A 13,906-nucleotide genomic window follows, 5' to 3' on the forward strand; every position below is an offset into this window, starting at 1 on the left:
AGGTGATGCCTACAATGTTTTGGCTGCTTCAACCCCTGTTGGCACATCTACCTCCATGCTTCTGTTAGTCTGGGTTACCTTCAGATGCGTCATACAATTGTGGGGTCAGAGGGAAACGTATTTATGTTCGGGAGTCAATTTTCCATAATGGTCATAGTTTGTAGGCCAAACCGTTCTGAAGCTGTTTTTGAGACTCAATTTTGGAGTGTCTGACCAACACCACTGTCGCTCGGCCCCTGTCCACCGCAGATGCGTAAGGGCGACAGGCGGATGCAGTGGATTGAGACTCAGCCCATTCTAAATGTTCTAGCTTCAAATTGATTTTGATGGGCCTTTTACTTTGATGTGCACCAACTCTTCACCTGTGGCCCATTCCTCCTTGTCCATTTAATGATTTTTAATTTTACCTTTATTTAACTAGGCAAGTCAAAAACAAATTCTTATTTTCAATGACTGCCTAGGAACAGTGGGTTAACTGCCTGTTCAGGGGCAGAATGACAGATTTGTACCTTGTCAGCTTGGGGTTTGAACTTGCAACCTTCCGGTTACTAGTCCAACGCTCTAACTACTAGGCTACGCCCCAATGTACCACAGGCTCCTATAGAATGGATTTGGTGTATTTGATTTTTACGATTCCTGGAACGGTTCAACCTATCAATTAACAAATATATTCTGTACAGACTGTCTCCAAACATGTACATTTTTCTTAACCAGTTATTAATCTAACTGCGTATGAGAATTCAGCACTTAAATGGATCCATTAAGTTCCGAGGAAGCTGGTAGGCACTAGCATGACAGTTGAGCTAGCAGGATTTTTGGACATTTGCCTGTTGTAGTTGACCGTTTGGCCGCAGACTCATGAACACGAATGTAATTGTATGTGCATATAATTTTCTACAAGGAGTTATACTTTGTCCAACAGCAATCTCTTGTCTAGCGTACATCAGACAACTTCATTTAATTTGTCACCGTATGGAATTTTTGGACACAGTCTAATGTGTGTGCAGCCTTTTTACATAACACATTTCTTCCCGGACCACTGAGGTTGCACCTGCAAAAGCCCTTGGCAAGAACTTCATTAGCCTGCATTAAAAGGTTCACTTGATTAAGCTCACACAGTGCAATGGAAAGTTATATTTCCCTCTATAAAACCATCGGATTGGTCCACGATCCTGAAGCCAATTCCTCCTTTGGCTGCCTTCCAGTTCTCCGCTGCTAATGACTGGAACAAACTGCAAAAATCACTGAAGCTGGAGACATATATCTCCCTCACTAGCTTTAAGCACCAGCTGTCAGAGCAGTTCACAGATCACTGCACCTGTACATAGCCCATCTGTAAACAGCCCATCCAACTACCTCGTTCCCATACTGTATTTATTCATCTTGCTCCTTTGCAACCCAGTATCTCTACTTGCACATTCACCTTCTGCACATCTTCCATTCCAGTGTCTAATTGCTATATTGTAATTACTTCGCCACCATGGCCTATTTATTGCCTTACCTCCCTTATCTTACCTCATTTGCACTCACTGTATACAGATTTTTCTTTTTTTCTAATGTATTATTGACTGTACGTTTGTTTATCCCATGTGTATCTGTGGTTTTTGTCGCGCTGCTTTGCTTTATCTTTGCCAGGTCGCAGTTGTAAATGAGAACTTGTTCTCAACTGGCCTAACTGGTTAAATAAAGGAGAAATAAAAAAATAAGAACAAGTACATTTTTCTAAACCAAGTATTGTTGGTGAAATCCTCTAACTACATAGTATGAGAACTCATACCTTAAATGGATCCATTCAAATTCCAATGATGAAGCCGGCAAGGCACTAGCAGGGAAGCTTAGCTAGCATTATGTGTCACATGGAAGTGACAAAGGGGTTTAATATCAAGCTAAAGTGTACTATTAGCTGGCTGGTTCCCTAGCTGACGTAATTATTTGTTTCCCAGAGCCGGTTGCTTTTCTAGTTAGAGCCTTATGTTAGCTAGCTAACATTGGACCTGGTTGGTTAGCTCCCAGCACTGTGGCATTGTTGCCACTTTGTTCATTGTTGTTTAACTAGCTAACATTAGCTGGCTGGCTTGTTAGCTAACGTTACCTCACGTGTGTACAACACCCGTTGAATATGGCCGGTGTCAATAAACGTCTGCAAGAAAGCGTCATGCAATTGTTTCCAGCAGAACTGGTTAGGCTGTTTTCATGTTATCCAGAGGTAAACAAATCAGTGTCAAGTGTGTGTGCTCTGAAAGCGAAATGAAATGGGTGGGGCTAAAGCTTATTAAGAGGGTGTGAACGATGCTGAATGGGTGTTGACAAAGAAGAGCTCAACTAGATACCAAAACATTCAAAGGTGATTTTCTCAAAAGTGAGATTAAAAGATGATCAACTTTCAAAGCAGAATTACTTTCCCATTGTTCCTCAAATGCAGTGTATGATATACCATTTTGTAGCTTTGAGTCTCTACTTTTAACACAATTTCAGATTTTACTACGTAAGACGGAATCCAGGTGGTGAGTCACATGGAATCATGTAGCAACAAAAACAAGTGTTAAACAAAATGAAATATATTTGAGATTCTTCAAAGTAGCCACCCTTTGCCTTGATGACAGATTTGCACACTCTTGGCATTCTCTCAACCAGCTTCATGAGGTAGTCACTTGGAATGCATTTCAATTAACAGGTGTGCCTTGTAAAAAGTTCATTTGTGGAATTTATTTCCTTCTTGTGTTGTGACAAGGTAAGGGTGGTATACAGAAGATAGCCATATTTGGTAAAAGACCAAGTCCATATTATGGTGAGAACCATTCAAATAAGCAAAGGGAAACGACAGTCGGGAACATTTCAAGAACTGAACGTTTCTTCAAGTGCATCAAGAGCTATGATGAAACTGGCTCTCATGAGGACCACCACAGGAAAGGAAGACCCAGAGTTACCTCTGCGGAAGAGGATAAGTTCATGAGAGTTACCAGACTCAACAATTGCAGCCCAAATAAATGCTTCACAGAGGTAGAGTAACAGACACATCTCAACATCAACTGTTCAGAGGAGACTGCGTGAATCAGGCCTTCATGGTCGAATTGCTGCAAAGAAACCAATACCAAAAGATACCAGTAAGAAGAGACTTACTTGGGCCAAGAAATACGAGCAATGGACATTAGACCGGTGGAAATCTGTCCTTTGGTCTGATGAGTCCAAATTTGAGATTTGTGGTTCCAACCTCCGTGTCTTTGTGAGACGCAGGCAGGGTAGGTGAACGGATGATCTCTGCATGCCTGGTTCCCACCATGAAGCATGGAGGATAAGTTGTGATGGTGTGGGGGTGCTTTGCTGGTGACACAGTCTGTGATTTATTTAGAAATCAAGGTACACTGGCTACCACAACATTCTGTAGCTATACGCCATCCCATCTGGTTTGTGCTTAGTGGGACTATCGTTTGTTTTTCAATAGGACAATGACCCAACACACTTCCAGGCTGTGTAAGGTCTATTTGACCAAGAAGGAGAGTGATGGAGTGCTGCATCAGATAACCTGGACTCCACAATCACCCGACCTCAACCCAATTGAGATGTTTTGGCATGAGTTGGACCATAGAGTGAAGGAAAATCAGCCAACAAGTGCTCAGCAAATGTGGGAACTCCTTCAAGACTGTTGGAAAAGCATTCCCTGATGAAGCTGGTTGAGAGAATGCCAAGAGTGTGCAAAGCTGTCACCAATACAAAGTGAGGCTACTTTGAAAAATCTAAAATATATTTTTGCACAACACACTTCAATCGGAACACTGAGGTTGCACCTGCAAAAGCCCCGGGCAGGATCTTAATTAGCATGAAATAAAGGTGCACTTGATTAAGCTCACCCAGTGCAATGGGTAGGTAGAGTTCACTCTTTATTAATTAAAACCACTGGTTTTGTCCATGATACGCAAACCCTCCAGCACACCAGCTGAATGAAATCAAGCGCACCTAATCTCAATTGGGAAATTGGACCAATGGAAATTATGTTCAGTGGTTTGCAGGTGTACCTAATTAACCAGCCAGATTAGAAGGGTCCAGGATTCCTTTCTAAGGCGCAGCAAAAAAGACAACCAGATACAATGTCAGGAATCTCCTGGTAAGGCTTCTGGCAACCATTAGTTCTGAATACTGAGGTTTTGATGAGAAATGGCTGTGAGTTTTGAAATGTCTTTGAGGTAAGTTGTATGGCTCTAGTTTGATTCCCTTGTCTTCCATGTTTTACAGGTACCTGTATTTAACTGACTAGGATGGTTTTTATTTTTATTTAGAATTTCTTGGATTTGTTGCCTGCTAATTGGAGGCATAACCTGTTATCCTCCACCTAAAGGTGTGTTTTGTTCTGCACATTTAATTCAGTCAAATTAAATGTGTATAAATGCAGAACTTAAAATGCTGGCATTTTTACGATTTTGAAACTTTATTTTCTTTTGTAGGTAATTATAGATATATTCCCCAAAATCAAGTAAAAGTAACTGGCTACAATGCAGCGGAAGCTACCGGCTCCCGTGCCTCAGCAGGTGAAGCAGCCACCCATAATGCCTCTGCAAGCATCACGACTGGCCCAAATACCTTAGCTGAAGCAACTGGCCACAATGCTTCATCAAGCGCCACGACTGGTCCAAATGCCTTAGCTGAAGCAACTGGCCACAATGCTTCATTTTTTTATTTTTTTATTTATCCATTGTTTTACCAGGTAAGTTGACTGAGAACACGTTCTCATTTGCAGCAACGACCTGGAGAATAGTTACAGGGGAGAGGAGGGGGATGAATGAGCCAATTGTTAACTGGGGTTTATTAGGTGACCGTGATGGTTTGACAGCCAGATTGGGAATTTAGCCAGGACACCGGGGTTAACACCCCTACTCTTACAATAAGTGCCATGGGCTCTTTAATGACCTCAGAGAGTCAGGACACCCGTTTAACGTCCCATCCGAAAGACTGCACCCTACACAGGGCAGTGTCATTGGGCATTGGGATATATATGTATGTTTTAGACCAGAGGAAAGAGTGCCCCCTACTGGCCCTCCAATACCACTTCCAGCAGCATCTGGTCTCCCATCCAGGGACTGACCAGGACCGACCCTGCTTCGCTTCAGAAGCAAGCCAGCAGTGGAATGCAATGTGGTATGCTAATCAAGTGCCACGACTGGCCCAAATGCCTTAGGTGAAGCAGCTGGCCACAGTGCCGCGCAAACGGCCACCCATAATGCCTCGGAAGCAGCCACCCACACTGCCTCATCAAGCGTCACGACTGGCCCAAATACCTTGGGTGAAGTATCCGAGTCCCGTGCCTCAGCAGAAGCAGCAACCCATAATATCTCAGCAAGCATCATGACTGGCCCAAATACCTTGGGTGGAGTATCCGACTCCCGTGCCTCAGCAGAAGCAGCAACCCATAATACCTCAGCAAGCGACACAACTGGCCCAAATGCCTCAGGTGAAGTAACTGGCCACAATGCCCTGGCAGCGGAAGCAACTGGCCACAGTGCCACGCAAGTGGCCACCCATAATGCCTCAGCAAGTGTGGCAACTGGCCCAAATACCTTAGGTGAAGCAACTGGCCACAGTGCTTCATCAAGTGCCACGACTTGCCTAAATACCTTAGGTGAAGCAACCGGCCACGGTACCTGAAGTGCAGAATCTGGTTCAAATGCCTTGGCAGAAGCGACAGGCGCCCTTGCCTCGGCAGAAGCGACAGGCGCCCTTGCCTCGGCAGAAGCGACAGGCGCCCTTGCCTCGGCAGAAGCGACACAGGCGCCCTTGCCTCGGCAGAAGCGACAGGCCTTGAACAGGAGGGCCAACTCCTCAAGCAACATGGATTTTAGCAGCAGTGATGTTTCTCAGGATTTTGGGTATGAGGGTGACAATGAAAGCACCCAATGTGTCAGCTCCAGCAGTGTTCAAGGCAGCATCGTTGAACAGTCAGAATGGCAATACTGTCTACTCCCAAACCTGCCACACCACTGGGTAGGTTATTGATAGAGGAAATTATAGTTGAAATGATTAATTATGTATACATTATTGATTAGAACCATTTATACTATTATGTTATGGTATGAAATGTATGAGTTCTTGGTTGAGCTGTTACTGAAAATGTAAGCTGAACGAATTAATTGTCTGTGCCTCTTGGGAAGTTTAAGGGGTAGAGATGATATAGCTTTTCAGACAAGATAAGAATGTTTGGGTTATGTTACATTGGTGGGAGAAAAGTATATCTTTTAGACAGATTGGAATGTCTGGTTTATGAGGGGAGTAGAAAGCATCTCCGGACCTAAACAAAAAACAACGGGGCTATCGTGGGAAACTGATGTCATTTTGAGTTTATAACCTGTGGAAATCTATGTAGTTAGTACTCTCTGGAATTAAACGCTCTTACCTGACTTTTAAGACTGGTCTCGATCTACTTCATGCATAATTAATGAACTTACACCTCATTAATGAATTAGAAACGAGTGTGAATTTGTTTTTTTGCTGTAAAACAATAAGGAATTTAGAAATTCCTCTATCAATTTGGTCCTTCGAGCCGGATCTAAATATCTCTCCCTGTGCCTGGAGGTAGTACGCTGGAAAATCGTGCATGGACGAGTTTTTGACTCGTTTTACTAAAGACCTGACCTCTGAATTGAGGTTAAAATTGAAACAGGCCTGCGTATTATCACAGAGGACAGAGAGGGTGACTAGATTCAAACGAACAATGCTTATCCCAGTCGGCAGCAGGTAAAGTAGCCTTTATTCTCAAATTTGGGAGGGATTATTTAGGATATTTATTGACTAAAATGTTATGAAGGAGTTGAATTTGATCAATAATAGGTACTTGAATATTCCGAACAAATAAAATGGGTTTCTACCTGGGGTATTAACCAGGATATCGATAAAAAGGAAGCAGGCCTGAAATTGACCTGAGGTAAGGTGCACTACCATCAAATAAACTAGAGCTTAATAAAGCCTGGTCTTGCAAGCCAGAAGGATTATTAAGGAGTGATATAGTACGCATTGGAGAATTAGGACGCTTGTTCCGTACAAATAGGATGGCCAATAATTCAATAAACATACCTAAATAAAGTTTTTACCTAATAGTCTATCTGTATATGGGAAGTAGTCTGACTGTGGAAAGTAGCAGATAGGTTAAAACAGGTGAGGATAAATTAGGCTTGGTGAGAAGGCAGGGTAATTCTAGGCGAACAGAATAATTGAACCTGTACGATGCAGAAAGAAATTAATATCAAATGATAAGTGATTAGTCTAGAGTAGTGAGATTTGAGACATTAACGTTGAAAGTCCCAAAAGGATTATCCTATGGGTGAAATGTGATGTCCGATCAAAAGTCTTCCATGGACGCGGTTCACAGGATGGAAAATACATACTGATTATTTTTAAAGGAACACACACATAGGCAGACAGAATAATAACTAGAAGTAACTAAGTAACGGTAAATTACAAATTTATAGAACTGCACGCACATAGAATTAAAAAATGATAAGGTGAGTCAAAAGAAAAATACAAGATATTTTAATGGTAACAAAATTGGACATTTCGCCCGGGAGTGTAACACTCCACGAAAAAAAATTGTCAACAGGTTGTAATTTAACTGTGGGGAAGTCAGAGGCGACAATCGAGTAAAGGAAGGGAACTGAGGGAAAACATGGTACGTTTAAATGTTAGGGTATAGTAAGTTGAGAAGTTCGGTTGGGTTTACTCTGATGATTACAATTTAAAACTGAACTCAATCGGAATAGGGAATATATATTTTACAAAGGCGATTTGTGGCTATAGCCAGCAACGGAATTGCTAGACACTCAATGGGGCTATATAGTGCAACGCTTTGGACTATAAATTAGGTAAGAATAGTTTAATCGTAAAAAGTTGTGATTGTTTTTCCGAGTATTGATTTTTGGTTAAGGTAACGCCAGTGAATTTGAACAAAAAGTAACGTATTCTAAAAATGATCTGAATTCCGTTCTCATTGCGGGGAACAAATAAAATGTCTTATTTTAAAAGGGACAATGCACGGTAATCACAGTGGTTGGAGTGTATGACAGGGGAAAAAATATTGTGGGACGACAAGTCGAAGATAGAAAAATAAGTTACATGATACATCAAGAGATTTAAAACGAACGATGTGAAGGGATCATCAGAATTATTGGGTGTCGTTGTAGGAGTGAAAGTTTGGGTTAAGGGGATTTCCCTGTTCCCAGAGACAAGGCATTTTAAAGGCGTACACTCACTAATGCTAGTCTGAGTTTGTAATTAGACAAGTGAATAACGTATTGGGAATAGAGTTGTAAATAAAATACTAAGTCAAAGACAAGACAGGTACTTGGAGCAAAATGGATTCTAAATGATAACAAAGAGACAACTATAATTCATGCCCATTATGCCCATCGAAAAGCTTTTATAAAATTAGCGAATTTAGAGATGTTGGTTGGGGTGGTAAATTATAATTCAGGATTTGAACAGATGTGATAAATTAGGTTTGGTTAATCGAACAAGATTTATTTACAATTCATTTGAAGTCGCTACGAATTGGCAGGTTGAGCGCTTGATGATGACGTCACTAGCGAGGCACTTTTGTCACCAGGGACTGGGGATAACAGAGCAAATCGTATGGCTGTTGGTGTGTGTATCGAGGTTTCGAGTAACTTTTCAGAAGTTGATATAAAAGTGTTTTGTTTATTTGTTTACTGGTTATGGTCAATTTTAGGGGTTTGATTTAACCTAGTTGAACAGTAACCTTATGAGATGTTTTTTTATGGGTTTTAATTACACAGGTGACTATTTCTATTGTAAGGATAAAGAGTTCATTATGTCTAATATGGTATGGCCTTTTGACCTTATCATGACTGGCTTCTGAGGTCTGATCAGCCTCAGGGGAGAGTCATTTGTATCATGAATGGGGTCATATTGAGTTACTAGTTTTAAGGTAAATTCATTAGAAATGAAGCAGTTTTGGTTGAGGGCTTAGAATTACTGTTTGAACCGCAAATGAGAAAGTGGTTCAGGATTCTGTCTGATAACATTAGCTGTGAAGTTTTTTGAATGGGCTATTAGGGATTTGGTATTGTAACAGAGAGAAAGTCATATTTATCATTGAGAATAAATAGGGGAATATAACATATTTTGAGCCAACAGGGCAGGGAAGAAATCGAGATATTTTTGTTTGGTTTTAACACTTGTGTACAGGAATGTCAAAAGACGGGGGACATTACCTGTGTAATGGGGGAGGGTGTCCGTATGGGGATTACGTAATAACCAATTTGGGACAGTTCTGGGATTGGAGAAGAGGATATCCTTATGGCATAGGGGTTCCCACAAAGGTGGATAGGTTTTCCATGATATGGGGGAAACCTGGGAGCACTGTTGAACTTTGTAAAAGGTGATGAAATCCTACTAACGATCAAAACTATTAAGCTCTCTGATGCAGGCACTTACACCCTCGGACTACAAAGGACCGTGTCAGACACGATGGGTGTGTTTTCTATTAAGGTACTGCCAAAACCAGAGGTCCCGGACGAACCAGGGCCAGACACACTCCTCTACCACCCCTGGACTGAACCTGCTACTACTGGGTTAAAAATCACATTCAGGTAATTAATTTTAGACTAATCAACTAGTGATCAGTTAGGCACTGAGACTGGTTTTGATGGTAGGGACAATTTGTGGCTGTCTTATACAGAATAGACTTGCTTAGGATATGCTTCTTGCTAGTCAGGGGGGCGCCTGCAAGATGTTCGGTGAACAATGTTGCACGTATATTCCTAATAACACCAGTCCAGATGGTAGTATATCTAAGGGCCTTAATGGGCTTGATGCACTATCTGCTGAGATGAGGACCATGGCGGGGGTGGAGGAGTCTGACTGTTCTCTTAGTTGGGAGCCTGGTTTGGTAAGTATACTGGTATGGTGGTTACTGGATTTCTGACCCTAATTCTTGTATTCTGCTTGCATCATACCGTGTTTTAAGAAGTCTGTTACAGATGTGGTGAAGGCTTCAGGCATGATGCCTTTGCTTGATGCTCCAGTTGGAGAGGCTGAGGTGAAGCATGCTTTCAGGGGAGGATGAGACTGACTGAGGATGACCCATGTATGTTTGTTCTCCCTGTCGTGAAAGGTGGCATGGTGCCCACCTGGTGCAGGATAGGAATAGCTGAGAGGACCAGATGGGTTATAAGAATGCTTTGTTCTGCTTTACTCTGTTCTCCATGACCAAAGTTTTATTCCACACTTTGCAACACATATTAAATCCATGTTATTGTCAGATAGAATACTGAGGGTCCCCAAGGAGAGGGCTTGTTAGTGTAGGAAGGATTTTTAATATGGTTGGCATTTATTAGACCTTGATTGATTATTATGAGATTTTGAATGGTGTTGCATTTAGCAGGAATGTATGACATCTGTGATGATTTAGGATTAATATAGATTGATTGAGGAAATGTGGGGACTTTGGAGAAAAGCCGCTCATAGACATGTTTTTTTTTCTAAAAGAGGGTCCATAGGTTTGGATGGAGCCAAACAGTGAGACATGTAGTTCAAATTTGGAAAACATGAGAAACATAGCTATAGACAGATAGGGGAACAGGCAGACAGAGGAGCCCTCCCCCGCACTGCAGAGACCTTGAAGGTTGGAGAGCAGAGAGGAGAAGTTTTAGAAGGGAGCCAGGACGAGCAAAGATAACAGAATGTGTAGATAACAGTTACTGAATGGAGACAAAAGCGAGAATTGGACATGTGGAAAATGAAAGGGACACTCCTAAATGATAATGTCAGACATAAGGATAATATACTAAATCTTACCTAAGTCATTGTTTAAAAATAAGGCAAGGTTGTTACCTGGGCAGAGCCAGGTAACAAAAGGGGGGATGGATAAATAGTGTTCTAGAATAGGATAAACAAATAAAATAAAAATTTGCTAATAAACAGAACGAATAAGAAACTGTTTTATTAACCAAATCTGTATGTCCAATATTTTATACACTACAGGTGAACTACAGTGAAGTCACTCAATCCAGTCCCATACCAAGGCCTCCTGGTGACAGCTAGCTGAAAGAGCTACCCGCCCGGATTCATATCGCACTGCGGGAGGGTAGGGCACAAATGTCACTGTCGAACAATAACAGAGTTCGAGAGGAGAACTGGAATTAACAGAATTCTGGGGGCCATCTCTCGAATGAAAAATACCTTACCTGTCCTTTTCTCACTGTTGTTGTTCATAGAAGTGAGGATGTGTCTGGCTCTTGCTAAGCGATGTGTTCTAGGGGAGAGGGTGGGGCTTCACATGGAAGCTGTTCGTCTGGAGCTGTCTTATCGTGGGTGACGTGTTCCTGATACAGCACGTCCTACTTGATTGAGTATGCGGAGAGTGGTAATTTGACCCATGGTTTAGACGATGAGGATTTTGTTCCAGAATAAGCATAAGAGATCCCTAGATTTGGGTAGACAGGAAGTTAGAGTAGAGGTTGGGAAGGATCTCCCATGGAGTTTTATGTAGACCAAAATGGAGTCTCTAACTACATGGCAGTCTTCGACTCTGAGCCATTATGGCATATATCGGTGCAGGTTCCCATATTGATCGTGGACACAGGTCATAGCTCATTTGGAGAGAGAGGGCTATATGAATCCACTCACCCAGTATGGAAGAAGGTAGATTAGAGTGAAGATGAGAGTTTTTGATTGTAATCAGGAGAGAGGGATGTAATTGCATAAAGATACGCTTAACCCTTTAAACAGAAATGGGGGCGGATCTAGGGTTGTGGTATGGATATGACCAGGTCTTGGTCGAGACCCTAGTACGGTTCTGGGTAGAGGAGTGTGGGTCGGTATGGTAAAGCTGTTCATGAAAGCAGGAATGCCGGATAATGAAAGTTGTATTGATTTGCCCTATTTATGTCCCCAGGAGCTGAGTTGGTACTTGCAATAGGACGGAGAGTATGACCACTGACGAGACCATGTCTGAATTGACGGGCTGGTTGAACTCTGGGGATTTCAATAAAATAAAATGGGCCGGTGTTGACACCTAGTGGTTGTGTGGGTCATGTGCGCAGACAACAGGACATGAAGTTATCTAGGAGGGAAGGGAGAGGCACTCCATCTGGGTCATTTGATGACAAGGTATACATTGATAACATTGGGGTTCCAGGAGAGGTGCCAGATGAGTCAAGGCAAGAAATCGGATCCTAGTAGGATTAGAGTTAAGCATTTCCGGGGTTCTACTCTCACAAGGGGGAAGTGGGCGTGATGATCAGGACCATGTCTTACATCCCAGGTAACACAGCTCCGGACGAATCGGTGCCCGAAGCCTCAGCTGTTTTGACCACCCTGGCTCACGGGTTGGCAGAAACTCTGGGGTGGATACTTCTCTGAATTAAATTGGGTTGACAGTATTAATGTAAAAATGTGGTGTTATGGGCCACCTTAACCTGTGTGACTGTGTTAGTCTTGTACGTACGTGGTTGATTGTGTGTATGTATGAAAGTTATTGTTTCCAGGACTATAGAGAGATCAATGACACTAAAGATGGGGCGTTATGGGCCGATTCCAGGTTCCGACCCGTGGAGGACTGAAGGCATGTCTACAGAGGAAGTGGACGAATCTGGATCTGTCATTTGTGCGGAATTTATGTTTGATGAGAATAGTGTTGAGATGAAGGGGAATTAGATTGTAATTTGTTTCAATGCTTAAACCGTTTTTTAATGAAGGTCGTAACGAAAAATTCTGAAAGAGGAGTTATGATTCTGGTGTAGGTTTAAAAACAGTTGGAGTTAAGGTTAGATTTGATTAATGGGTGAAGAGTCGGGTAAACATTTATAATAATATTTTTATTTTGTAGATTTGAATGTATAATATTTGATCAAAGGGAGGTTTGATAGAGGAAATTATAGTTGAAATTATTAATTATGTATATATTATTGATTAGAACCATTTATACTAATACTATTATGTTATGGTATGAAAAGTATGAGTTATTGGTTGAACTGATACTGAAAATGTAAGCAGAACAAATTAATTGTCTGTGCCTCTTGAAGTTTAAGGGGGAGAGATGATATAGCTTTTCAGACAAGATAAGAATGTTTGGGTTATGTTACATTGGTGGGAGAAAAGTATATCTTATAGACAGATTGGAATGTCTGGTTTATGAGGGGAGTAGAAAGCATCTCCGGACCTAAACAAAAAACAACGGGGCTATCGTGGGAAACTGATGTCATTTTGAGTTTATAACCTGTGGAAATCTGTGTATGTAGTTAGTACTCTCTGGAATTAAACGCTCTTACCTGACTTTTAAGACTGGTCTCGATCTACTTCATGCATAATTAATGAAATTACACCTCATTAATGAATTAGAAACGAGTGCGAATTAGTTTTTTTGCTGTAAAACAATAAGGAATTTAGAAATTCCTCTATCAGTTATACCTCTCTTACTGTAGTGACGTTGGCATCTCTGAACCAAGCAACCTGCTAAAATAGCCCCGCCACAAGAGAACGGCTACTGGGATGCAATGTAATGTGCAACTTTACACTCACCTGCACTTTGTTCTAATTTTGAAATCCGTTGTACTAATCATCTATCAACAGAATTGCAATGGTAGATTCATCGCTTGGATGACAATTCCGAGTTGTTGCTGACACTTTCTTTAAGCTTCCACTGTATGCTTTTGCGTCGACCAGGGAGTTGCTGCTGCTCATTCTACCCTGCATTACTTGTAATTACAATAAAATATTGTACCTTTTTAAATGTGTCTACTTGTGTTTTGATATACTGTGTTTTTAATGTCTACCTCTGCCTGGATGGCAGGAAGCTTGGCCCCAGTAAAGTACTAGGCCGTTCGCGCTACCGAATGCAACAGTGAAATGCTTACTTACGAGCCTGTAAGCAACAATGCAGTTTAAAGAAGGCATGTGTAAAATA

The sequence above is a fragment of the Oncorhynchus keta genome, chromosome 10 (assembly GCF_023373465.1).
Source record: "Oncorhynchus keta strain PuntledgeMale-10-30-2019 chromosome 10, Oket_V2, whole genome shotgun sequence".
NCBI classification, from domain to species: domain Eukaryota; kingdom Metazoa; phylum Chordata; class Actinopteri; order Salmoniformes; family Salmonidae; genus Oncorhynchus; species Oncorhynchus keta.